This window comes from Phyllostomus discolor, chromosome 6 (genome assembly GCF_004126475.2).
Source record: "Phyllostomus discolor isolate MPI-MPIP mPhyDis1 chromosome 6, mPhyDis1.pri.v3, whole genome shotgun sequence".
Classification (NCBI taxonomy): domain Eukaryota; kingdom Metazoa; phylum Chordata; class Mammalia; order Chiroptera; family Phyllostomidae; genus Phyllostomus; species Phyllostomus discolor.
The window spans coordinates 91203306-91229474 of NC_040908.2; the positions used below are offsets into that span (position 1 = coordinate 91203306).

Consider the following 26169-nt stretch of genomic DNA (forward strand, 5'->3'; position numbering starts at 1 on the left):
TATAGCTAATTAGAAGTGACATTCCACTTTTTGTCTCATCCTTAATTTTTTTTTACATAATGGTCTTTTTCACCTTTAAAATAACTAAGAATCTTAAACTTTTGCAAAAAAACCAAGCTGCACATTTGTTGGTTTAAGGAGGGTTTTGAAGAGAAAATGCAGACTTGCAAGTTTGAAGTCAACAGAATGGGAGCCTTGCCAGCTGTCAGGACAGCAGTGGTGAGGAACCTCATTGCCAGCTGTCTGAGGTACACATTTACCTCAGCGGTCTGGACTGGCACTTAGCTGGGAAAAATGATCCCTAACATGTAGCAGATTTTAGCATGTAGGAACAGGAAGCCTGATACAAAGTTGGTGTCCACAAAAGTTCAGCTGTCCTGTGGTGAACAGGTGTAGCAAGGAGGCAATTTTCAGGGACCTGTAAAGACTGAGTGTAGCCTGAGGCACTGTGGGAATAGTCACCCAGGGAAGTATATGAATGACCAGCTAAAGTGTGTGTCACCATTTCTTGCCCAAGATAATCACCAGCCATGTGTTTAAATAAACTTTGTAACAAGAGGCAGGTAAGTGGAAGGATGAGGCGTAAATTAAAAGGAAAGGGATGGAGGGAATAAAATCTTATTAAAGGATTTCCTTCCTGGCCCCAGCCCCCAACACTTGACCCTTAATCCATTCCACTTGTACTAAGTATATTTTACTGGTGAAGAAATGGTAGTTCTACAAATTGTGACTTACTTAATTCTTAAAAAATGCAATGAGGTTTGAAATTTTTTCTTTACAAGTGAGGACATTGGAGCAGAATGGACTGAAGTAATTTCTGTAGGCCTCTGAAGATAGTAAACCGTGGAATCCGTTCCCATGGTCCCAGTACTGCAGTCCTCACTCAAAGAATTGTAGAAGGATTTACAAGCACTAACATTTGTAAGGGATTCTTTTCCAAAATGTAGAAGGAAGAGGTGCTAACAATGGTGTTTGATTTCTTTTTGAGCTATGCAGGCAGCCAAATACCAGCCTTAGCTGGGACAACTAAGAAGCGCGTGCTCTTACTAAGATACATCAGCACATTGACTGATCATTTCTAATAATTCAAAGGAACCAAATAGTGGTTATAGAGAATAGGACCCCAAATATATTGAAAACTGCTTTGATTCTTGTGCCAGTTGAAGATCAGTGCTGTCCAAGAGAAAGGAAGAAATGTGAGAATAGTCAGATGAGGGATAATCCATGGTGCTGTGTTCCAGGCAATGTGGATAGGTATCAGGGGATGCTATTCTACAGGAATAGAGTACCTCTCACAAAGTGCCAAGGAACATGTTTAGTAGCCTACTCAGTAACCTAACCAAGAAATCTTTTAACTGAAACTTAAGGTGGCAATTAAACAGGAAGCTTAGGCAAGTCTGGAAAACCAGATGTCAGGAGGCATAGAAAGAAAATGCCTTTGTATAATAACTGATAGAAAAAAGCAGCACAGGGGAGTCAAAAAACAATGTTATAGCCTTTGATAAATGTATACTGATATACATTTATGGGTAATACACTGAAATAGGAGGTCTAGTACATTATAGTCTTGTGGGTAGCATCACCAGTTAATACTGAGCAGCATTGCGACTTGATGGAAATGTATACCTTGTTTTAGAAAACACCTAAGAGAAACAGCAAAAGAAGTACACCCCTATGTAAACCAATCAGTTAAAACATGAAGACCATACAGGTACAGTTTAAAAGAGATAAAAATTATGGAAATAGTTTCATGGGAGTGTAATACCCTAAACAGAAGATGGTCAGAAAATGTGACTGATGCTTCCCTAACAGAGATTGTTCAACATAAAGCTCAGATATACAGGGGTGGGCAAAAATGATCCAAAGTTGTTTGTATGGAAAACAATGCAATAATTAATAAGTAGGAATACAAGAGTATTCTGTGAGTACTCTGTGTTTTGTATATTCACAACTGTAAACCTACTTTTGCCAACCCCTGTGTGTAAGTAGCTCAGTTTTCAGATGTCTGTTGACAGTCTTCTGGCAATTTACTGAAAGCAGAACACATGATAGGCATCTTTTACTTGCTTTGATGAAAATATCATTTTTTAGAACACATGTAAAAATTATGGAAACTGATAGGTGAATTTCTCTGGACATATTTCTTTTTAGCAAGGTTGGTTGATTGTGGAAATAAAAGTGATAGGAATCTTGAGAGAACATGATCATATCCTAGAATTCATAATAGCTAAGGAAAAAGGAATGCTGAGTAGAGCACAATAAGTGTTCAGAGAATACTTATTCCCTAAATTTAGAAAAGTAGAAATCAGAAATTCTAGAAAATATTAAAGTATAATTTCATGGAATAAGATTCTAAAATATAATGAAATGGAGAATTTTCTCTCTCTCTTTTACTTACTCTCACTCTCTCTCACACACATACTCACCACTCAGTATTTATGGAAGACTTGACTTAAAGGAAACAGTAAATAAAAAAAGAGAGTGATAAAAAATTATTTGAAAGGTCCATATATACTCTTTACAGTAATTAATGTTTCATTCTCTAGTTTTTCCCTGTATTCATTTATTCATTCCTAAATTATACATTCCAGGCATATAAAAATGTGGATGTTTGTATTTTAAAAACATTGGTAAAATAATAGATTATGAATTGCTTATGATCTATTCCTTATAGCTTCCCCAAATAATTTTTAATTTTGAAGTCATGTTCTGGCTGGTGTGGCTCAGTGGATTGAGTGTTGGACTGCAGAGCAAAGAGTCATTGGTTTGATTCCCAGTCTAGGTTCATGCCTGGGTTGTGGGCCAAGTCCCCAGTAGGGGGTGTGTGAGAGGTAACCATACATTGATGTTTCTCTTCCACTCATTCTTCCTCCCTTCCCCTCTCTCTAAAAATAAATAAATAAAATCTTTAAAAATAAATTCAAAGAGTCAAATTTAAAGACATTAAAATTTAATAAGTCTTAATTAACACAATGTCTTTAAACTGAAGAATTTAGAACTTTCATTTTTATTTCTTTTGTGTGAGATTTGCTCTTTACCTACCATTGGAAATAACTGGATTAAATTTTCCCTAGCTTTAAAACTCTTTGTATGTTTTTAATGTTAATTTTGGGCCAGATTGACCAAAATCTTCAATCAGAAGAATTGATTTTCCTTTAACACAAACACCATTAGAAGTTTGATTTTGATCTTTTTATTGTCATCTTTTAATTAAATAATTTTTATTGTTATTCAACAATTTACAGTTGTCCCAATTTTCCCCTCTTTGCCTTCCTCTGCCCATCCACCCCCCTGCTCCTACAGTCAATTCCCACACTGTTGTTTATGTCTGTGGTTTTATAAAGCAATATTTCATACAGGCAAAATAACATAATCAATGAAGTTATGAAGCATAAGGTTAAAACAATGACCTGTGAATCTACTTCCTAATGTAACAATTTAAACATTTCCATATTTCTATTGGGCAGCTCCCAGAATCTATCGTCTTGCCTCACCCTCTGATTCTGCACTACTCCACCCACTAAGAGATAATCATCCTTGGTTGGGTGTTTTTGTTGTTTTGTTTTGTTTTTAGTGATCTTCTAAAAATGTACATATCTCTGTATATTGTTTACTTTTTCTTTTACTTCCCGAGTTTAGGGATAAACCAGATTATCTAGGATTTTCTAAGCAGCAGCATAAATGAGAAGCAGCATAAATGACATCTCAAAATCACTTCCATGGAAATAATGGCTGATCATTGAGAGCCTATACTGTGATCCAGGCTCAGGACTGCCAGCCTTGATTCACTCCCATTTAAGACAGCAGCCAAGTAAGATAGGTATTCTCATCTCCATTTTAACAATGAAGATTAGAAAAGCTAGGAAATTTCACCACTTTTTTACATATATAGACTGGTAATTTTGCAACAAAATTTTTTACTATTTATTTTTTGGTAAACCATTATTTTTTCCCTGTATAACTTAATGGATAATAAGCAAAATTGCCATAACAGCTGCTGTCACTTATGATTTTCAAAGTTGTCTAAATTTAATATGTAACCTATAAAGCCCTTTATGCTTTTCATTAAACTCTGTAAAAGAAATATATCTGTATTTTTTTTTGCCATGATGCTATTTCTTTCTTTCTTTTTTATTTTATTAAAAATATATTTTATTGATTATGCTATTACAACTGTCCTATTCCCCCCTTCGCTCCCCTCCATCCTGCATACCCTCTCCCACCCAGTTTCCCCCTTTAGTCCATGTCCATGTGTCATACCTATAAGTTCTTTAGCTTCTACTTTTCCCTTACTATTCTTACCCTCCCCCTGTCTATTTTCTACCCACCATCTATGCTACTTATTCTCTGTGCCTTTTTCCCCTCTTTCCTCCTCCCACTGCCCTGTTGCTAACCCTCCATGTGATCTCCATTTCTGTGGTTCTATTCCTGTTCTAGTTGTTTGCTTAGTTTCTTTTTGTTTTTGTTTTAGGTGTGGTGGTTAATAATTGTGAGTTTGCTGTCAGTTTACTGTATCTGTTTTTTATCTTTTTTTTCTTAGATAAGTCCCTTTAACATTTCATATAATAAGGGCTTGGTGACAATGAACTCCTTTAACTTGACTTTCTCTGGGAAGCACTTTATCTGCCCTTCCATTCTAAATAAAAGCTTTGCTGGATAGAGCAATCTTGGATGTAGGTCCTTGCCTTTCATGACTTGGAATACTTCTTTCCAGCCCCTTCTTGCCTGCAAGGTCTCTTTTGAGAAATCAGCAGACAGTCTGATGGGAGCTCCTTTGTAGGTTACTGTCTCCTTGTCTCTTGATGCTTCTAGGATTCTCTCCCTCATTTTTATCTTGGGCAATGTAATTATGATGTACCTTGGTATGGCCCTCCTTGGGTCAAACTTCTTTGGGACTCTCTGAGCTTCCTAGACTTCCTGGAAGTCTCTTTCCTTTGCCAGATTGGGGAAGTTCTCCTTTATTATTTGTTCAAATGACTTGCCCACTTGTTGGTCTTCCTCTTCCCCTTCTGGCACCCCTATGATTTGGATGTTGAAACGTTTAAAGATGTCCTGAAGGTTCCTAAGCCTCTCCTCATTTTTTTTGAATTCTTGTTTCTTCATGCTTTTTCTGATTGGATGTTTCTTTCTTCCTTTAGATCCACTCTATTGATTTGAGTCCCAGTTTCCTTCCCATCACTATTGGGTCCCTGTGAATTTTCCTTCATTTCACTTAGTGTAGCCTTCATTTTTTCATCTAATTTGCAACCAAATTCAATCAATTCTCTGAGCATCCTGATCACCAGTGCTTTGGACTGTGCATCTGATAGGTTGGCTTTCTCTTCGTTACTTAGTTGTATTTTTTCTAGAGCTTTGATCTGTTCTTTCATTTGGGCCATTTTTTTTTTTTTTTTTGGTCTGGACTCACCCCTTATGTATGAGGGGTGGAGTCTTAGGTATTCACCCAGGCGGGGCTACCCAGTTGCTTGGTTGTCATGCTGTGTGTAGGGCAGGGGTCTGAGAAGAAACAATGGTGCTTGCTCCTCTCTCTGCTGGATTTCAGTCACTTCCCCTGCTTCCCTCAAGCAAATTGGGCCCTTCTGGTGCTGATTCCCATGTGGGTGGGCTTGTGTCCATTCTAGGGCCCCGTGGGTCTCTCCAGTGAACTCTCCTGTGAGGCTGGGAGTCTGTTCTGGCACCTCAACCCCTACAGGTGTTTTCAAACAGTGTCCCAAGGCTTTATTTCCCTGTGCTGGGACCCTGGGTTGCGTGGTTTGTCTCATTCCCCAGTTTCACCTGGTTTATCTGCGTGCCAATGTGGGACGGTACAGTCTGCCAGCTGCCTTGTGTGCCAAGCCCCTCCACAACCTGCTACCTCGTTGGGTCTGCCCGCTGCCACCTTACTTGCCTGGTGTCCACCAAGCAACAGCTTTGCCGTGACCCATCTCCGCCTGGCCACCCAACTCCACTTCTCCTACTGGTCTGGATGAATGTGACCACTTTAACTCCTTGGTTGTTGGACTTCCATACAGTTCAATTTTCTGTCACTACTGGTTGTTTTTTTTTGTTTCTAAATTATTGTTGTCCTTATTTTGGTTGTGTGAGGAGACACACTGTGCCTACCTATGCCTCCATCTTGACTGGAAGTAGAAATCTGTCTTTATGCTTTAAGCAAAAGAGTGCATCTTGTGACTAGTGTTTAGAAAGCCGTTTCTTTTTTGTAATAAACAGAGTGATAACTTAGTGTGTTAATAGTGTACTCTGATCATATTCTTTGTGTATCTTATTCTCTGGAGTACCCTCATTCCTCTTCAGGTATTTGTATCGCGAGGTTGGTGTTTACCATGAGAGAAAATGCTGTGTATGTAGAAGCTCCTGTATTTCAGGTTAGGTTTCAGAAGGCTTTTTTTTTGTGGGGGTCGGGAGTGTTGTAAATGAGCTTAAAGTGGCTGAATGGAATTCAGCTTATAATGCCTAAATGTATTTAGAAGAAATAGGCATAAGATTAAAAATATGCAATCGTATAAAATCTTAAATTTACGCCTAATTTTTTGCACTTGGTTTATTTAGTTCACATATATAAAATTTGGATTGAAGCAAAAAGTCCCTTTTTGTTAATGATCTCCAGAGTGATTTAGAACTGCTTCAGTGGCTGGCTAGTGAATCCTCAACAAGACAGCTACAGTGTTTCCTTCTTGTTCTCAAATAAGCTTTTACCTTACCCAGGATTAACATTAAACCCACAAATATGCAAAATTTTAGCCACACTCTCAAAAGTTTTTTATCTCGTTGATAAATTGTTGATTGCATAAACACAATACTTTTCATTGTGCTGTGACTTAATCTTAGTGATTGCCTTAGATTTGGTAATATATCTTTACAACAAATCCAAGTCCACTTATGAATAACATTACCCTGCTTCATGGGTAGTGTAGATATCTTACAGGAGAGTAAACCCAGTTCCTTCCTCCCTATTCCTTATGATATCACACTTTCATTCATTTCACCTATGCACTTGCTATAATCACACAATACAATGTTATTATTTTGAACACAGTTACCTATTAGATAAGTTAACAATAAGGAAAATAAAATATTCTATTTTACTTTTATTTATTTTTCTTTCTCCAATTCTGTTTCTTCCTCTGGATCCAAGTTTCTCACCTATATCACTCTACTTCTCTCTGGAGAACCTTTTAACGTTTTTCTGTAGCACAGTTTTGCTTGCAATAAATTTTCTCAGTTTTTGTTTGAGAATGTTTTTATTTCTTTTTTTACTTTTAAATATCATTGGATATAAAATTCTAAGTTGATGTCTTTTTTAACTTTCAACACCAAATATTTTCACTACACTCTTTTCTTATTTGCATTATTTAATCCAAAATAAGTTGTTGATTTTCAGTTTGTTCAGCGTTTTTCTTGTTAGAAGACAGAGCCAACAACTTCAAGCTTTTTACACTCAGTGCTAAACCTGGAAGTCCCCTTGTGACTTATTCTTTAACCTTCAGAGTAGTTTTAACTGTGAAAATTCCACACATCCATACAATAAACTTAATTTTCCTAGATTTTAAATTTTAAAATGATACTTTTATTTAATTTTCCTTGTACTTATTTCTTGCTTGATTAGCGCTTTCAATATTGTCACTGTATTTGCTCTTAACTGGGCATGGTATGGCTAGTAATTTTCTTAAAATATCTCAGAATCAAACATAGAAATGACATGACAACTGAAGACTCTTTACTACATGATGAGACAACTAGAGTGGGCTCTGTCATCATTACTGGGTGAATGGTACTTGCTATACTGTGATTGCTTGTTTTACCCACCTGTCTCCCCTACTCATAGTTTTTAAAAAATCGTTCACCTTTATCTGAATCGAATCAACAAGGTGACAAACATTAGCTTTCCTCGAGTCCTAGTCTTTGCTCAGGTTAAACCCAATTGGCTCTCTTGAATCAGGTTTATACTCTTTTTATGTTGTTGCTAAGGATATTTGGGCCTTCAAGTATAGGGTATTTTCCCCTATAGGAAATCTGTTTGGAATTTAAGAATAACTTAGTGCAATAAACTTACTATAGTATTAGTATCTTAATATAAATAATTTTGAGATGATGCAAGTCATGCTTATAAATTTACATAGCACATTAGGTTTATACCTGTCTAGTCTCACTCAGTGGCTATTGGGTTTATATTTTAAGCAGCTTTACTTTATGGTGTGTGTGTGTGTGTGTTTAATGGGTCAGACAAATTTTGTTGAAACATCTGGTTGCTTTTATATATGTTTTTATTTAAAAAACTATCCCACAACATAAGCAAAACATCAATTTGCATTTTTAACTGTGTGCAGAACGCTAGCACAGTTCCCTTGGTTTGGCAAATGTTTGTGGAGAGTGTTTGCCAAATGCAAATAGATTGTGTCTACATTGTGCAAAAGTATTTGGTTGTTATGAGACATTCAGTGGTAGGAATCCACGCCGGTTGTTCAGAAGTAGGCAGTTTGAACTCCTAGTTGGTTTGAACAAGTGCTCAGCTGGTTGTTCTAATGCTATACAGATATGCTTTAGTGTAACAGAAAAACAGCAGGTATTATTAAGGGTGCAGTTAACAACTTTATTTTTGTATAATGCTGTGCTTTTTCTCTTCCTGGGTTGATATTTCATCTACAGTGTTTTAGCATCCAAGTGCTGTTAGGGCATAGAGAAATCATTTAATCTAACCACTGAAAGGACTATGCTGAGCTACTTCCCAAGCCTTCATTATAATTGAATATAGAGAATCACAGTTTCAGATTTTACCCCACTGTAGTTGAAGAGGAAAATTTAGTTCATGAATGTCTGTAGGTGGAAAATACCTTAAATTAGAGATTTATACTGTTCCCTGTCCTTCATAGCTATTTATGTGGTTCAGGAGAGAATATTCTTTTAAACACAGAGAATATCTGAGCCAGAGGGAAAACCTTGGCTTTAAATGGAATTTTAGCCTTTTCTCTACAGATGTGTTTTCAAAATGCTGGGAAGATTCATGAACCAGTGTATGACAGAAAAAGTATTTCAAAGTATTTTTTAAGTGATGGGAAGTATTCTGAGCTGTGATGGGAATTATTTTAATAAAATTGAATCTTAGTGATTTTGAGTAATTTGTACTCAGAGCTGATTTTTTAAAAAGATGGGAATTGGTGGGGAATTTAGGTCTAAATTTATAAGAACCTGTGGGTTAATCTGAAACAGTCAGGTGGCTTACAGTATTATAAAACTTGTATTCATTTTTATTTTTTCCAGCAGCTTGTTTGCTGAGCAATAAATATACAAGAATAGGCAAGTGGCTATGAAATATGAATTTCCTGCAGTTTTAGGTTTCTACTCAGATTAATTCTTAACAATAAACATATCAGTTCTTTTAAATATTCATCTATATTCAATAGCTAGAGCTATTGATTTATGTATTCAAGTTGATTTTATGTGTTAAATTATGCATAGCTTTTAATAGTTTGCTTTAAAATGAACACTTAAAATATGTTAAAAGCATGTTTGTACAAAAAGTAAGGTCTTCTCTTTTTCTTTCCCACTAACACCTTTTGTTCAGTTTTTAACCATACCAGAGAGAATCAAAGTTGTTAATTTTTCCAGTGGCAGTTTCTCCACACCAGAAGGTAGTCATGACTCTCCTAAGAAGAAACAATTTGGGTTTTCCCTGCCTTCAAAATGTTTATCAAATCTTACGTTTCTCAAAAGCTTTGAATCATGTAGAAAATAAGAAATATCCTAATGAATAAAACATACCAAATGTCAGTAATAAGCAAGACACAGTACTTTGGGGAAATGGTCATTAAAAATAAAAATCCAGTCTATATATGCAAAGTAAAGCAAAGAAATTCAGTCTTTTCTTTTCTTCTTTTAAATTCCATTTTTCCTAAAGTATCATTCCACAAAATTGGAAGTGAAGGACTAAACTATTAAATTCTATGCATATAGCTTGGTATCATTTGAGAAATGCTTAGGCCTTATACCCCTTGGAATTTCAAATTGTAATTTACATGCAAAACCAATATTTTTACATTAAAGGGGTGATTATCAAATCTAAGGATTATTTAAATCCTGTGCTTTAACTTCAGCTGCCTCTGTTTATTGTTTATTTCTTTGCTAGTTGGTATACAAAATTCTATAGCTGATCATTAGTGTTTAGAGAAAGAGTTTAAACAGAGTGGTTAAAATGGTTTTTTTCATGATCTGTGGCTTTCAGATAGCTAATTTCTGAATAGTAAATAATTTGCTTTTATTCAGGCTTGGTTTTCTAGTAGTCTTCAGTACAAGTGGCCATTGTGAAAACTAAAAACATTTTCAATTCATTTTATCTTCAGTATATATATTGAGGTTAGCCCTGGGTAAACATTTTTTAAATTGTGCATTTTGTATTCAGTATGTTATCCACTTTTTCTGAGTGTTCACTTTTCTTCCTTAAGTGCCTTTCTTCCCTTTAGTCCCTTCCTCCTAACTCCCTTCTCCCTTTCCTTCCTCTCTTTCTTCTTTCCTGTAACAAATCCTTACTGAGCTTCACCTATGTGTCAGGCATCTATGCCTGCATATGTCTTAGTGGTGGGTGCCTTGGAGGAAATCTCAGTTTTCATAGCCAACCATATATCCAGCTGACTGGTTCTGGTGCAAGTCCTCCTCCCTCAGAGTCTTTATACTAGCTAGAGTAATATTGCTGTAAAGATATCAATATGTAATAGCTCAAGCAAAGTTAAAGTGTTTCTCAACTCATAGTTAACTGACAAGTGTTCCAAATCAGGAGGATGGAGCTCTGTTCTACATAGTCATTGAGGGACCGAGGCTGATGCAAGACTTTTTGGGTCTTTGCCATTTCAGCTTTTGTTAGGGACAAAAGGCAGAGAATATTGTGCAGCAGAAGCTTATGGACCAGAGCTAGGAAGAGTATACATAATTTCCATTCACATTTTGTAGTCACACTAACTGCAGGGGAAACTGAGAAACAGAGCCTAGTTCTGTGCCTAGAGAGAAGTGGGGGAATCAATTGTGATCTACATTTAATGGTCATGGATTCATAGTCATGGATGGCCATCTCCAGCCAAAACTAACCAGTGGCTTTCATAGAGATGCATCCTTTTATAACTAGTTTTCAATTTAAAAATGTTAAAATGATTTCTGACCCTTTTTGTTCCTATTTACCAAAAATTCTCCTTGCTCTTTGTAAGACATAGTATATATAAATATAATTATATACAACATTTAATATAATAGTGTATATATAAACTATTTAGAAGAATATTCCATCTTTCCCTGGTCACAGAAAGTTATAAGGCTTCTGTATTTATTTCTAGCCTTTTACATGCATTAAAAATATAATTAGGATTATACTACATGTAGACTCAAACTGTTTTAAATTTCAAATTAATATTTGAGTAAATACTCATGCCAGTAAAAATACTTCAAAACATTATTTGTTATGGCTCTGTATATTTTTTATAATAATGACATACCATACTTAATCATTCTTATTGATGGAGTTGAGGATGTTTCCATTTTTTAAAATTATAAGTATGATTTGGGTGAATAACATTTAAAAATAAATCCATGCCTGGGACACGGAAAACATTATGCTAAATGAAATAAGCCAAACAAAGACAAATACCATGTGATTTTACTCATACATGGAATCTAATGAACAAACTGAACTAATAAGCAAATAGAGACAGATTTATAGATAAGAGAGCAAGCTGATAGTTCTGGGGGTGGGTGGGAGGTGGAGGGATTGAGCAATAAAGGAAAAGGACTCATGGACATGGACAACAGTGTGATGATTGGGGGGGTGGAGTGGGATAAAGGGGGGTGGAGGTGGAACAGGATAGTAGGCAGATAAATGGAAATGGAAAATAATACAATAAAAATAAATGAAAAAACACAAAAGTTGAAACAAATACTGAAAAATGGTAACATTTTGAAACTAGATAATAGGCATATATGTCCTCATTATATAAGTATCTGCCATTGTTTTATATTCTTGAAATTTTATACTTAAAAGAAATAAAACAATGGTGAAAGACACACAATAAACCTTGAAAATTTTTTAAAACAACAACAGCAACAAAAAATTCATGCCTACATTTCTAATTATTACTGTGGTAGACGTGATGACCCAAATGGTATGAATGTATTTTATCTTCTTAATAAATATTGTAGATTGCATATTCAAAGAATATTTCCCAGTTTACCTTCCCAAAAGCAGGAATGCAGGTGTGGCTGTGATGCATGCAATGGCCAGGTGACCCAGCAATTAGACTCTCAGGTATTATTCCAGGGAAGAGAGAACTGATATTCATACAAAAACCTGCACAGGAATCTTCATAGGAAAATAGCTGAAAACTGGAAACAACCCAGATGTCCTTTAATGAAAAGTTATCAGCCATGCAATATGAAAAAAAGAAACATTTATTGAAGAAGATACAAGGTACAAGAAACATTGTACATAGGACAATGATGCCTCAGTCCCCTTCAAAATAGGTACCTTGGGACCTTATACTGTTCTCCTAATTGCCATCAGCCGCCCCATCGTATTTTCCTGACTGTCAAGGACACTTTGATATCTCTTCCCTTTGTGAGGTGATTTTAGTCTTGGGAAAAGCCAGAAATTGCAGGGCACCAAACCTGGGCTGTAGTGGGGCTGAGTCACCTGGGTGTTTTGGTATTTTACCAAAAACTCTGCAGGAGATGTGATGCGTGAACGGGTGCATTATGATAATGAAGCTGCCAGTCACCAGTTGCCTATAGCTGCAACCTTCTGAATCATCTGAATAGTTTCTGTGGAGGAATGTCAAGCTTAATGCAAAATCTGATGCAGATTCACTGCTCTACTTGCTCAGGCATTTTGAATATGACAGCCACACAGAACATATGCTCACTCAGTGGCATCTACTGCCCCCACTTACTAGTACAGTGAAGTTGTCATTCTTCACACATGTGCATTCCAGTCCACTCTCCTTGGCTGCCTGGTAACACTGATGTCGTGCAAACAATTTTCATTATATTAACAATGGCTGGACTTTTTCCAGACAGACCTTGTAGATTAGAGACAGGACCTTTCAGGAGGTGGTTAAGTTTAAATGAAGTCATAAGGATGAAGTCTTGATCCTATAGAACTGGTGCACTTATAAGAGCAAGATACCAGGTACCAGAGCTCTGTGTCCACTGTGTGAACTGTCTGTAAACTAGAAGGAGAGGTCTCACCAGCACCTGACCATGCTGGCTCACTAGACTTGGACTTGTCTTGCAGTCTCCAGAACTATGAGAATATAAATTTCTGTTGTGTAAGCCACCAGTCTGTGATATTTTGTTATGGCAGCTTGAGCTAAGACACTAAGTCTGACATCAGAGTGATTGCCATGTTAATTAATGTTCTGTCAGAATGTTATGAGTCAGCTTTCTATTAGAAATCATTTTATAGCAGCCTACTTTTATTTTAGGATGTTTAGGCATTAATCAAGTAACTGAGCCATAGGTTATCTCTTCCTAGGTTTGCTGATTCTTATTGAACTACATGAAATGTCCACTAGCTTTTCTAGCCATTTCAGTGCCTCACGTCATGGTTATGCTTTGTGCATCATTTCCTGTCTTTTCTGACACTCAGGATATGAAATCATTTTGCTGTCTAATTCAGTTAGGTCACCTGATACACTTTGTAAGCTAGGATTCTGAAATGTAAAATATTATTGCTTATACATCTTAATATGGTTTTTTTTTCAGAATAGGGCCATTTCAGGAGTTAGAGCCACCTGGGAAATTAGAATATTTTACTTATATTATTTTTATATCAATTAGTGTTGTATATTTCTATACTCAAGGAGATATGTTATAGCAATTCAATGGTTTTCATATCTATTTTACACACTTACCCTGAGAATGAATGTATTAAATTTGTAATAGATTTTGGCCATACATAAAACATGGGCTTGGTCATACGTATGGAACAGAAAATTCATTTCCATTCAGCTTTCTTCAGCGGCCACCTCAGTACCTGAACTGTATTAAGACAATGGATGGATAGATATTTGTTACACATTTTAAACCAACAAAACCCCCCTCATATCAGGATTAATTACATTAGAATTTGAAACATTCTGAAATTGGTTTTTAACTTTCCTCTTAAAAATTATGATAAACTTCTGAATTACTGTGGTATATTCACTAACAAAATCATCAATGATTACACATTCTAAATATTTTGTCAACATAATAGAATATTGAGGCAACATTATAGAAACACCAATACTGTATTGTGTTTGGAGGAAAGAAAACAATGAAAACTTAATGTGACAAACACTTTTAGGATGTTATTTACCTCCAAATGTTATTTAGATAATACAGGTAAAGACCTGCTTTGCAGAAAACTGGCCATTGATTTGCTTTGAGGATGGTATATGTCAAGTGGAAAGTAGTTTAACTTTTTATTTTTCTAAAGCCTTTATCATCAGTAGCTCAGGTTTTTTTGTGTGCTATCAAATAAGTTTGGTTGCTTAGAAAGAATTTTAGGATGCACTGTGATAGCTATCAGAGATTTGCTAGTTTTCTTTTCTGCGAATAAAAATTAACTCTGGTTACTTCAGTTTTCTTATTCAGCCATAGTTTGTGGTACAAAATAGGGCTTAGAAGATGGATTAGAAAAATGTTTGTTATCCTATATGAAAATATTGCACATGGACTATGTTATCTTTATGTTATTTTCTGGGAATTATGGGGTATTATTTGTGAGTATTCTTACAAGGCTTGTAAATGACCATAGACATTTTTACGCTTTTGTGACTGTGCCGTAGTTGATAGTAAATCAGATGACAGGTGATATGCTTCACACAAAACCTTTTGTCATTTTCTAGTATCTTCCTGCCCTTAGCAATTTCCTTGTCTCCTTTGCTACTTATAACAGTAAGTACTCAGGGTTTTTATTTGAGAGAATCCTACTCTCACTCATTGTTGTTAGGATTGCAAAATGGTATAGCTTCTTTGGAAGTCAGCTGGGTTGTTGCTTTCAAAATTAAATAAAACCTTGCCATATGGCTGATCCAGCAATCAGGCTTCTTGGTATTTATTTACCCAAAGGATTTGAAAACTTATGGTCACACATAGCAGCTTTACTTATAAATGCCAAATTTTGGAAGCACCCAAGATGCCCTTCTGTAGGTGAATGGATAAATGAACTGGTGCATACAGACAATGGAATATTATTCAATGATAAAGAGAAATGAACTATCTAGCCATGACAAGACATGGAGGAACCTTCATGGCATATTACTAAGTGAAAGAATCCACTGTGGAATGGTCGCCTGCTGTTACCAAACCAAAGTGAGGGTTCAGCTGTCTGCTGCCACCAACAGGCAAATGCTAGAGGCAGAGGCTGGTGTGAAAGGAAAGAGGTTTTTACTCAAATGCTGCATGATATGGGAGAATGTCAGACTCTTGTTTCAAAGCCCATCCCCTTCAGGAAACCCAGCCATCCTCAGTCAGACCAAAACCAACGGCAGCATCCAGAGTTCCTTTTCCCAGATAAAGTACTGTCCTTTGGGACTGCAGGTAGCTGCTGAGTGGTCATCTAGAAAGCTCAGCTTTTCTCCCCACTACTGTCAGACCTCCTCTGAATGTGCATGTGTGGCTCGTGCTGCTATTGGCCGTGCACCTTCCAGGGCCAGAAGGTCCCACAAATTCACCAGCCAGTATGTTCGTGAGATGGGTAAACAAGCATGTCCCTTCCTTCCCTTGCCACTATTCTGACCTCTCTCATGCATATGTCTGCCTTCTTCTGGTCTCACCCCCAGTCAAGTACAGGGACAAGCTAGGAGGGCTTTCCCCCATCCAATATTTTCTAGCTTTATGTGTTCTCAGTGCAAAACTTCCTCCTGTTGCCATCTTGCCCAGGTGTTGGGGGATCTGTGATAGGAACAGGACACTGCACCGCGGATGGAGCTTGAGCAAGGTGCCAGCTTGGTTGCCTGGACACTGCGATCCTGCCACTGCCTTGAGATTTATGAATTCCTCAGGCAGGTCTCCTGTTCCCTGACTTCTGCCAGCTCTCCCCAGTCCAGCCAGGCTATTGGTTTCAATACTATATGATGCAAACTACAGTCATACCTTGGTTCTCATTAGCTTTAGAATGTGTGAAACCCTGTACTTGTTGCATTTTGATGAGAAAACAAAGTTTCAGCGGTTGGTGCTTGCTCAGGACTTGTGGCACTTGCTGGAACGTGTATGAGTCATGATGATGTCCTGCAAGAGAAAATGCTTCATCATTCAGAACTCGTTGATTTTGGCAGTTGTCATGAGTTCTGGAATGAATTAACAATGAGTACTGAGCTACCACTATGTGATATACTGGAAAAGGCAAAATGATGGAGACAGTAAAAAGATCAGTGGTTGCCTGGGTTAGGGAGTTGGGAGGGAACAATAGGTGGAATACTGATGATTTTTAGGGCAGTGAAACTACTCTGTATGAAAGATACGTACATGTCATTATGGATTTGTCAAAACTTATGGAATGTACAACAGCAAAAGGTAGCAGTGATGTAAAATATGAACTTTAGGTAATTATGATATGCCAATGTAATTTCATTAGTTATAACAAATGTTCTACCTTGGTGGGGAATATTAAGAAGGGGGAGGCTATGCATATATGGGGATATGGAATATATAGGAAGTATCTGTACCTTTCAATCAATTTTTCTGTGAATCTAAAAGTGCTAAAAATAAATCTTAATTAAAAAAATCATGAGCCCTGGCCGAGTGGCTTGGTTGGTTAGAGCATGGTCCCATGGACCAAAAGGTTCAATCCTCAGTTGGGGCAGAGACAAGCGATTGATATTTCTCTCTCACATTGATGCTTCTCTCTCTCACTCTCCATACCTCTCTCTCCCTCCAAAATCAATAAACATACTCTTGGGTGAGGATTTTAAAAAATCATGAATATTCATATGAATGTTATTTAGCAATTTCAAACTAGCAAAAACAGAATCAAAGAAAACTCACACACATGAAGAACAGTGTAGTAATTCCTAGGGGTGGAGGTGGAAGAGGGTATAAAGGGAATAAAAGGTATTGGAAAAATACAGTAAAAATCATGTAAAAAATGACTCCTTTGTTATAACAAAATAAAAAAATTCAAAGTAGATAGCAAAGTCATGAGAACCTGTCTTGCCTTTGGGTGGTTAGCTATAGATTCCTCCAGAGCCTGAGATCTGTGATGCCTTAAAATGAATGAACCCTGACCAAGGATTCATGATTTTGTCTGAAAAGGAAGTTTGGTTGTGATTAAATACAAATTGATTGCAAGAAAGATATAGAGGCAAATATTTATTTGGGGCAGTAAACAGAAATTTACTGGCTTCCAAGGGAAATTCTGTAAGGTCACTGGTGACCTTGTTTTTATGTTTTGGTGTAAATAATGCCATAATAGGTAATGTAAAGCTAAAGTATAATAGAAAGGTATTCCATATCATTGTTTCTTTAGATACAGTTCAGTTAGGATCAAGCTTAGATTGAATCAAGATAAGGAGGCAATGCCATTGAAGTGCGAACATTTGATATGGCCAGGCAGCGCTAAAGAACTAATAGAATGAACTAGACTCTGGTTGTGAAACGAATCAGAAATTGGTAATGAAAATATTCTTATAATTCACTGGATGTAAAAATTGTCAAATAATATTTATTTAGCGCTCTCCCATGTTTGGGACCTTGGTTGCATCTACTTAATATTCTACAGATGTATTTTTTAGCCTTTGGAATTTAGACTTAAAGAAAGAAATCAGAGTTTCAGTACAGAGTAAGTCCTTGGACACAAGTTTGAAGTGGATCAGAGTTTTCATATGTGAACTCCCTGTGCAGGACAAAGCTGCCTGTGGAGAGACATGCATGACTGCTGTCATGGCTGCAATGGAAACCTGGCGCTCCTGGGTGTCAGTACGTTTGCGGCCCTGCCTTGTTTGTGCTGAGACACCAGCAGCTTATTCGCCATTACTTGTGCGCTACCTGTGAAAATGTCAACACAAATGCCAAATAAAATCTGGGATTATTTTGAAAATAGTTTTTACCTTATGGATTTCCTGATATCATTTCTAAAACTCCTGGAGGTCTGAGGACCATGTTTTAAACTATGGAAGTTCTAGATCTAATATTTCCAAGGAGAAGAAAGGCCATGTTCTTTCTTTTTAGCTGTTCCTTCTGTTTGATCTTGAAAGTGCAACTCTCTTGTTTGAAAATTCCTAAATCCCATAGCCCTGGAAATATTTATTCCCTTTAATGCTAAAATTTCCAGTATTTTTCTTTAGAAGAGTTACAGCAGTTTTTTTTTTGTTTTGGAAAAATATTACTTGCACAGTGTTTTGATTAAAGGTAAGAACAAACAATAATTTTTTTATTGTTTTATACATTTTCATTTTCTTAAAATGTACTAGCATTTATATAGGTAAGCTGTGAGATAATACAGAAAAACTATATATATATATATATGAATTTTTCTTCAGAAATTATTACAAAAAAGGAGCATATTCTTAGCAACACAAAAGAGTCTTCTGATTTACTATGGAGATTATATATTTATTCAAGTATAAATATTTTATTCTTAGTTCCTTTGCTAAATTGAGCCATGAAATTATAGTTAATAGATTAATAATTATGCTTGCTTGTTTTGTTACCAGATTCCATACATAGACTACAAATATCATTTGTTCTTAATTGAGGACATACAGATGTATTTCAGGGGTTTCATCCAACTCCTGAATTACTAACATGCAAAATGTGGTACATGGTTATTTTTTCCTCTGTATTACTTTTTAAAGCCCATCAGATTATCAAAAGGTTTTCCTGGAAATACTTATTCATAGTTATTCTTCATTTAAGAAAATGGCTACAAATATTTTATTTCAATTCTGTAGGGAGGGAATATGATTTTTAACACAGGACAGATTAAAACACTGGTTGCTTGAATTTTCTCTCTGTAATTTTTATTTTGGCATTATGTAGACAAAGCCCAAGTACTTTAATTATGTCTGAATTAATTTACAGTACATGAAACTCACCCACACTTGTTCTATTTATCACTCCATGGAAACAGCATGGTTTGGGCTGCTACAAAATTTCCCACATGCAGGATATTTTCACTTTTATATTTACAATATATTCTTCTAGATTATATTGTGTCATTTAAAGTATTTTTGGAAATGCAGTAAAGTTTAATGATCTTTTCAAAAAATGCATTTTGTACGAGGCAGATTTTCATTGTGTAGGCTGATTATCTGTCATCACTTATTGCTAATCCTTCCTTTCATCCCTTGTGTCACTGCTGTCACTCCTTCCACCTATGCATAAGCACATGTGGTGTGACTGATTATTGCTGTTATTGTTTTGAATAAATTGTTATCTTTTAGATCAACCAAGACAAGAAACCTAAAATTTTTATTTTAGTCTTCACTTACTCCTTCTCTACTTCTCTTTATTTTTATAGACCAACTTTCTGACCTATATTATTTGCCTTCTCTCTAAAAAATTTATTTTAAAATTTCTTGCAAGGCAGATCTACTGGCATCAAATTCCCCCAAATTTTGCTTGTTTGAGAAAGTCTGTATTTCTCCTTCACTTTTGAAGGATAATTTTACAGGGCAAAGAATCCTAGGTTATTGGGTGTATTTTTTTTTCCTGCAACACTTTAAGTATTTTACTCCACTTTCTGCATTTTTGAATGACTTTTGAGAGAAGTCAGATCTAATTCTTATCTTTGCTTTCTTTATAGGTAATATTTCCACCCCTTTGGCTTCTTTCAGATTTTCTTTAACTTGAATATGATATAACTAGGTATAGTTTTTTTGTTTTTTGTTTTTTAATTTAGTCTGCTTTGTGTTCCTTGAGCTTCCTGGATCTGTGGTTTGGTATAAATCTTTAGTCATTATTCAAATATTTCTCTCCTTTTTCTTCTGGCATTCTATTTCATATAAGTTATACCTTTTGTAGCTGTTTCTCAGTTCTTGGATAATACATTCTGGTTTTTTTTTGTCTTTTTTTCCTCATGGCTTTTTTATTATTGGAAGTTTCTTTTGAGATGTTATCAAGCTCAGAGATTTTTTCCTCAGCTTTGTCTAGTCTATTAATAAGCTCATCAAAGGCATTCTTTATTTATCTTATGGTGTTATTGATGTAGCATTGCTTTTTAGTTTTTCTTCAAATTCCCTATCTCTGCTTACATTGCTCATATGGGCTTACATGATATCTACTTTATTCATTAGAGTCCCTAGCATATTAATTTTAGCTGCCTCATATACTTGGTCTGACGATTCCAAAATCCCTGTCATATCTGAGTTTGGTTTTGAGGCCTGCTTTGTATCTTCAAATTGTGTCTTTTGCCTTTTAGTATGCCTTGTAATTTTTTGTTGATACCAGACATCATGTACTGGGTAAAAAGAACCGCTATAAATAAGCCTTTAGTAATGTGGTGGTAAGGTGGAGAGAAGAGAAAGCACTTTCTATTCCTATGATGGTCTTTTAGTGAGCCTGCTGTTGTGGGCTGTGAACTTCCTAAGTCTCTGTTTCTGTCCCCACTGCCACCTGATGTGGAATGGGATGTCTAATGTGACCTGGAATTCAGCATTTCCCTTCTTCTAAGCCAGTTAGACTCAGATAAAACTTCAGCTGGTTAGACTCAGGTAAAATATTTGTCCTATGGGCAGGCTTTGTTCAGTTCAGAATGTTCTGGTGTTTCAAAAATGGTTCCTTTCCTCTTCCTCACTTGAAGCACCCATGGATTTTTCTGTGATATTCAGTGTGAGAACCTAGTAGAGCTGTGGAAGGTAAAACTCCCAAAGGGTAGGGTCCTCGTTTGACTGGATCTCTGTAGTTTTTAATCCCTCAGATGTATGTGATGCTGGTTTTCAGGGACTATAGAGAACTTCAGGAATTATCTTTAAAGATTATTTATCTACTTAGGTTTATATACTTGAAATGTCAAAAAAGAAGAAATCTCCTCAAAGTGCCCCTTTAATGTTTTCCTGATATTTCCTCAAAGAAGCATTTGATATGAGTACCCTTTGGAAAGCAAACTCATATCAATTAAAAAAGAAAACAACAATTTATCACTAATTTCAGTGTTTATTTGTTAGTCTTGAGAGTAAGAAATGATTATAGCAGTTTCATGATAATTTGGCTGTGATGATGACTGCAAATGTATTACTAGCCCAGAATATGGGAGACTTTTGAAAATGAGAGCTCACATTAGTCATGGAAAAATATACCTAAATTTGTAGTTACCATTTATTGCGTTATCATGGACAAGTCTATGTACTACCAGCAAGCCACTGGATAATGAAAAAACAAACAAAATTTTAAAAACCCACCATTTTTAATAGCGTCAAAGTATCTAGAATCCCAGGTATCTATGATATCCTAAGATACAAATACTAAGGAAAACATTTAATGAGAGATTTTCAAATCCTCTATAGTTAAAACTATAAAATTTTGCTAAGAGAAAATAAGGAAGACCTATATAATGGTAAAATATACCACGTTCATGCATATAAAACTATTATTGAGATGCCAATCTCAGCACATTGATCTTAATGTTCAATGCATCCCCCAAAAGTTCAGCTACTTTTTTTTTGTAGAAGTGGATGATTCTAAAGACTTTTTAATTTAAATTTTAATTAATTAATTAATTAATTAATTGTATTGTTGTTCAATTACAGTTGTCCCAATTTTTCCCCCATTGCTCTCCCTTGCCTCAGCCCCCTCAGTCAGTCCCCACCCTATTGTCCATTACCATGGGTCCTTTATACATGTTTGTTGACTAGACCCTTTCCCTTCTTTCCCCCGTTAGTCCTCTCCCCAAGCCCCTGTGTTCACTGTCAATTTGTTCTTTATTTCCATGTCTCTGGTTCTATTTTGCTCCTTTGTTTGTTCATTAGGTTCCTCTTATAGGTGAGATCATATGGTATTTGCATTTTGCTGCCTGGCTTATTTCACTTAGCATAATGCTCTCTAGTTCTGTCACAGGTGGGCACAGGTAACCAGGTTCTTGGTGATCAGGACAAAGAATTGAACCAAACATCCAGAGCAGAGAATGTGGGAGTAGGCCAACTCCAAGCAGAGATCGACCTCATGGGCTGGAGGAACTCTATTCTTATCTGCCTCATGGGCGGATCCTTCCTGGCTAGTTTTGGTGGGCTTTTACTGAACATGTACAAGTAGTTGTGTTACTTTAAAACTACCACACATGTGGTCTCCCATGATTTTCCCTGACTGACCACCAGGGAAGAGGGTCCCACAGTGCTACTGAATTGACCCCCATTTCTCCTGGGGTCCCCCTGTATTAGGTTCACCTTTTCCTTTGCCAGAGAATTATAGGTCTCCATGTTAGAGATTGGTGAAAAGGAAAGGAATTATGTATTGAAGTTATACAGACTTAAGAGTAATGACTTAATGTCTTCATCAAAATCCCAAAGTTCCTTAAAACACCCACAAACACACACAGTCCTTCCTTCCCTGCTTTACCCAGTCTGGGGTACCATATCTTAGAAAAAGAAATAAAAGTCCATGGCTCAGGCAGCCCCTGGTTCTTCCCAGTAATCCGTTCTTGGCTGGTAGGCCTCCCTCGGTTCCCTGCACCATCAGCTGTGTTGCCAGAATCTCCAGCTAAAGCCGAATGGTGGTTCTCTGCTGAAGCTACATGGTGATTCTTCTCATGGCTTTGTAGGGGGGGTCCCCCTACTCTGGCCAAAGCCACATGGTTCTCCTCACTGCCATAGCCACATGGTCCTCTCTGCACAATGGCTATGGGAGTCTCTACTCAGCCAAAACCGCATGGTTCTCTCTCCAATGGCTGCCGAGTCTGGGTTTAAATATTCTTCCAGCTTTATTGGGCTGCCATCATGAGTCTGCGCAGGGGTGGCCCCATGTCGTGGAGACAATCACCTCCAAGTTCTCATGCAGCCACTGTAACTAGGGGAGTTGCCTCCCAGTTACACCTTGTGGGGAAGTTCCTTCCATCCCCCTGGCTCATAGCATGGCCACAGCTATTTAACATATCTATGCAACCAGTTAAAGGTTATAGATATGTTAAATGACCACACCAGAGGTTAGCTGCAAAGCTGTTGCTATGCAAAACAGCTCTCAATGGCCCTGCTCCCTGTGGCCCTGCTCCTTCCCCCAACTCACACCTGTGGTGGAGGGTGAGAACATCCTGTATATCTTTCTAATATTTCCTGGACACTCTAAGTTTTGGACCCCATTACAAATTCTTCTTTCGGGGGCCCCCTGGCTGCACCCTCCTACAGTTCCATCCATATTGTTGCAAAGAGTAGTTTTTCCTTCCTTCTTTCTGTTGCATATTGTGCATAGTGTCCCATTGTGTAAATTTACCACAGTTTTTTGATCCACTCATCTACTGATGGGCACTTGGTCTGTTTATAGCACTTGGCTATTATAAATTGTGCTGCTATGAACATTGGGGTGCATAGGTTCTTTTGAATTAGTGTTTTACAATTCTTAGGGTGCTTAATTGCCAGGTCAAAAGGCAGATCCATTTTTACTTTTCTGAGGAAATTCCATACTGTTTTCCATAGTGGCTGCACCAGTTTGCATTCCCATCAACAGTGTAGTTGGGTTTCCTTTTCTCCACAACTTCACCAGCTCTTGTTGTTTGTTGATTTGTTAATGATGGCCATTCTGACTGGTGTGAAGAGTTATCTCATTGTGGTCTTAATTTTCATCTCTCCGAAGGATAGTGATGTTGAGCGTTCTTTCATATGTCTATGGGCCCTCTGTATGTCCTCCTTGGAGAAATGTCTGTTCAGGTCTTTTGCCCATTTTTTACTTGGGTTGTTTGTCTTCCTGGTGTTGAGTCATATGAGGTCTTTATATATTTTGGAGATCAAACCCTTGTCTGAGGTATCATTGGCAAATATGTTTTCCCATATGGTTGGTTCCCTTTTCATTTTGCTGATGTTTTCTTTAGCTTCACAGAAACTTTTTTGTTTGATATAGTCCCATTTCTTTATTCTTTCCTTTATATTCCTTGCCCTAGGAGATGTATCAGTGAAGATACTGCTGTGTGGGTAATCTGACATTTTACTGCCTATGTTTTCCCCTAGGACTTTTATGGTGTCATGGCTTATATTTAAGTCTTTTATCCATCTGTGTTCATGGATTGGGAGAATTAGTATCATTAAAATGTCCATACTACCCAAAGCAATCTATAGATTTAGTGCAATCCTTATCAATGACACATTTCACAGTTATAGAACAAATATTTCAAAAATTTATATGGAGCCATAAATGGCCTGAATAGCCTCAGCATTTTGAGAAAGAAGAAGAAAGTAGGAGGGATCATAATACCTGATATCAAAATATATTACAAGGCTATTGTAATCAAAATAGTCTGGTACTGGCATAGGCACAGAAACATGGATCAATGGAACAGAGAGTCCAGAAATAAACTCATGTCTCTATGGTCAATTAATATTTGATAAATGGGGTAGGAACATAAAATGGAGTAAAATAAATGGTGCTGAGAGATCTGGACAGGTACATGCAAAAACAAAAACAAGAACAACAACAACAACAACAAAAACTAGACCACCAATTTACACCATACACCAAAATAAACTCAGGATGATTCTAAAATTTATTTGAAAATGCAAAATGTCTGGAATAGCCAAAATAATTTCGAAGGAAGAAAATGAAGTTGGAGAACATGCCAGATTCAAGATTTGTTATAAAGTGGCAGTAATTAACACACTGTGATATTGGCACTAAAATACATAATAGAGGTAGAGAGATCAGTGCAAGAAAACTGTGAGTTCAGAAATATTCGATTTTTGGCAAAGACATCAAAGAAATTCAATAAGGAGTAGAAGAACTTTAAGTAAAATGATGTTGCAGTAACTGCATATTTGTATAGGAGAGAAAGAACTGTGCCATCTATCTCATATATAAACAAAAATTAATTCAAGGTAGATCATAAACAAATGTAATATCTAAAATTATAAAAATTCTAGAGCAAATCATGAAATATATTTATGATCTTAGGGAAGGCAAAAATTTCTTAAACTGGGCATAGTACACACTAACAATAACAAAAAAATTAAATTGGATTACATTGAATTTAAAACTTATCAAAAGAAAATGAAAAGGCCATCCATAAGCTGGACATAGATACATCTGACAAAGGACATGCATTTAGAATATATAAAAAATTCCTGTGACTCAATAAAAGATAATAATTAAAATATAGGCATATGTCTGTTTCATTTCTGTAAATGCCCAAAAAGTCCAGGGAAGAATAATACTGTGATCATCAGGGAAATGTAAATTAAATGTGAATTAAAACCACAGTTGCATACCACTATAGAAGGGGTTGTATTAAAAAGACCAACAGTACTGAATGTCAGCAAGAGTGAGGAGCAAATAGAACTCTTATACATTTCTAGTGGAAATGTGATTAGTACAACCACTTTGCAAAACTATTTGGCAATTGCTAATAATGTTAAACATACTTTTACCATATGACCTAACACTTTTATTACTGTAAATATACCCAAGGGAAGTAAGTGTGATTTTCATAAAACTATTTTCACAGGAATGTTTATGGTAGCTTTATTTGTAACTGCCTAAGCCTGGAAACCACCCAAATGTTATTTAATAGGTTACAACATTATAATGTTCTCTTGTTATATTTTGTCTAACATTGTTATATAATGGAACTTCAGTAGTTTCTCTAAGATTAAGCTCAACCATCTTTTTAAAGCAGTCTAATGTTCTTCAAATAGTATTTTACATAGCATTTATGTAGTACACAGAGGTGTGAAAACAGCAGTTACCTGTTAGACGGTATTGCTGGTGACTTACTTAGATAAAATTTTGTATAAAAATATTTAGATAGTATAATATCTACATGGTGCCGTTTCATGGCTAGCAAGAAATACAATGCTGAAATGTAGAGCTTAAGGTCACACATAGAGAAAATTAGAATCTTGAACTTCTTGAAGAATAAGTAGGGGAAGTAATGTAATAACCACTGTATACTTTGGTTGAGGAGTGAAGAGGAATTAACCAAGGAGCCAAAACAAGCATTCCAAAGAGCATCAGCAGAACAAGAAGGATTGTGTTACTGGTGTCCTCTTGGTATTATTAGGAAGACTGAGAAGCATAGTA

General features: G+C 36.4%; 1 protein-coding gene across 1 annotated transcript in view; it reads left to right on the plus strand.

The window, feature by feature from the left end:
* Window positions 1-26169, plus strand: part of GUCY1A2 (guanylate cyclase 1 soluble subunit alpha 2) — a 328461-nt gene that overhangs the window by 107223 nt on the left and 195069 nt on the right. The window lies entirely within an intron of this gene.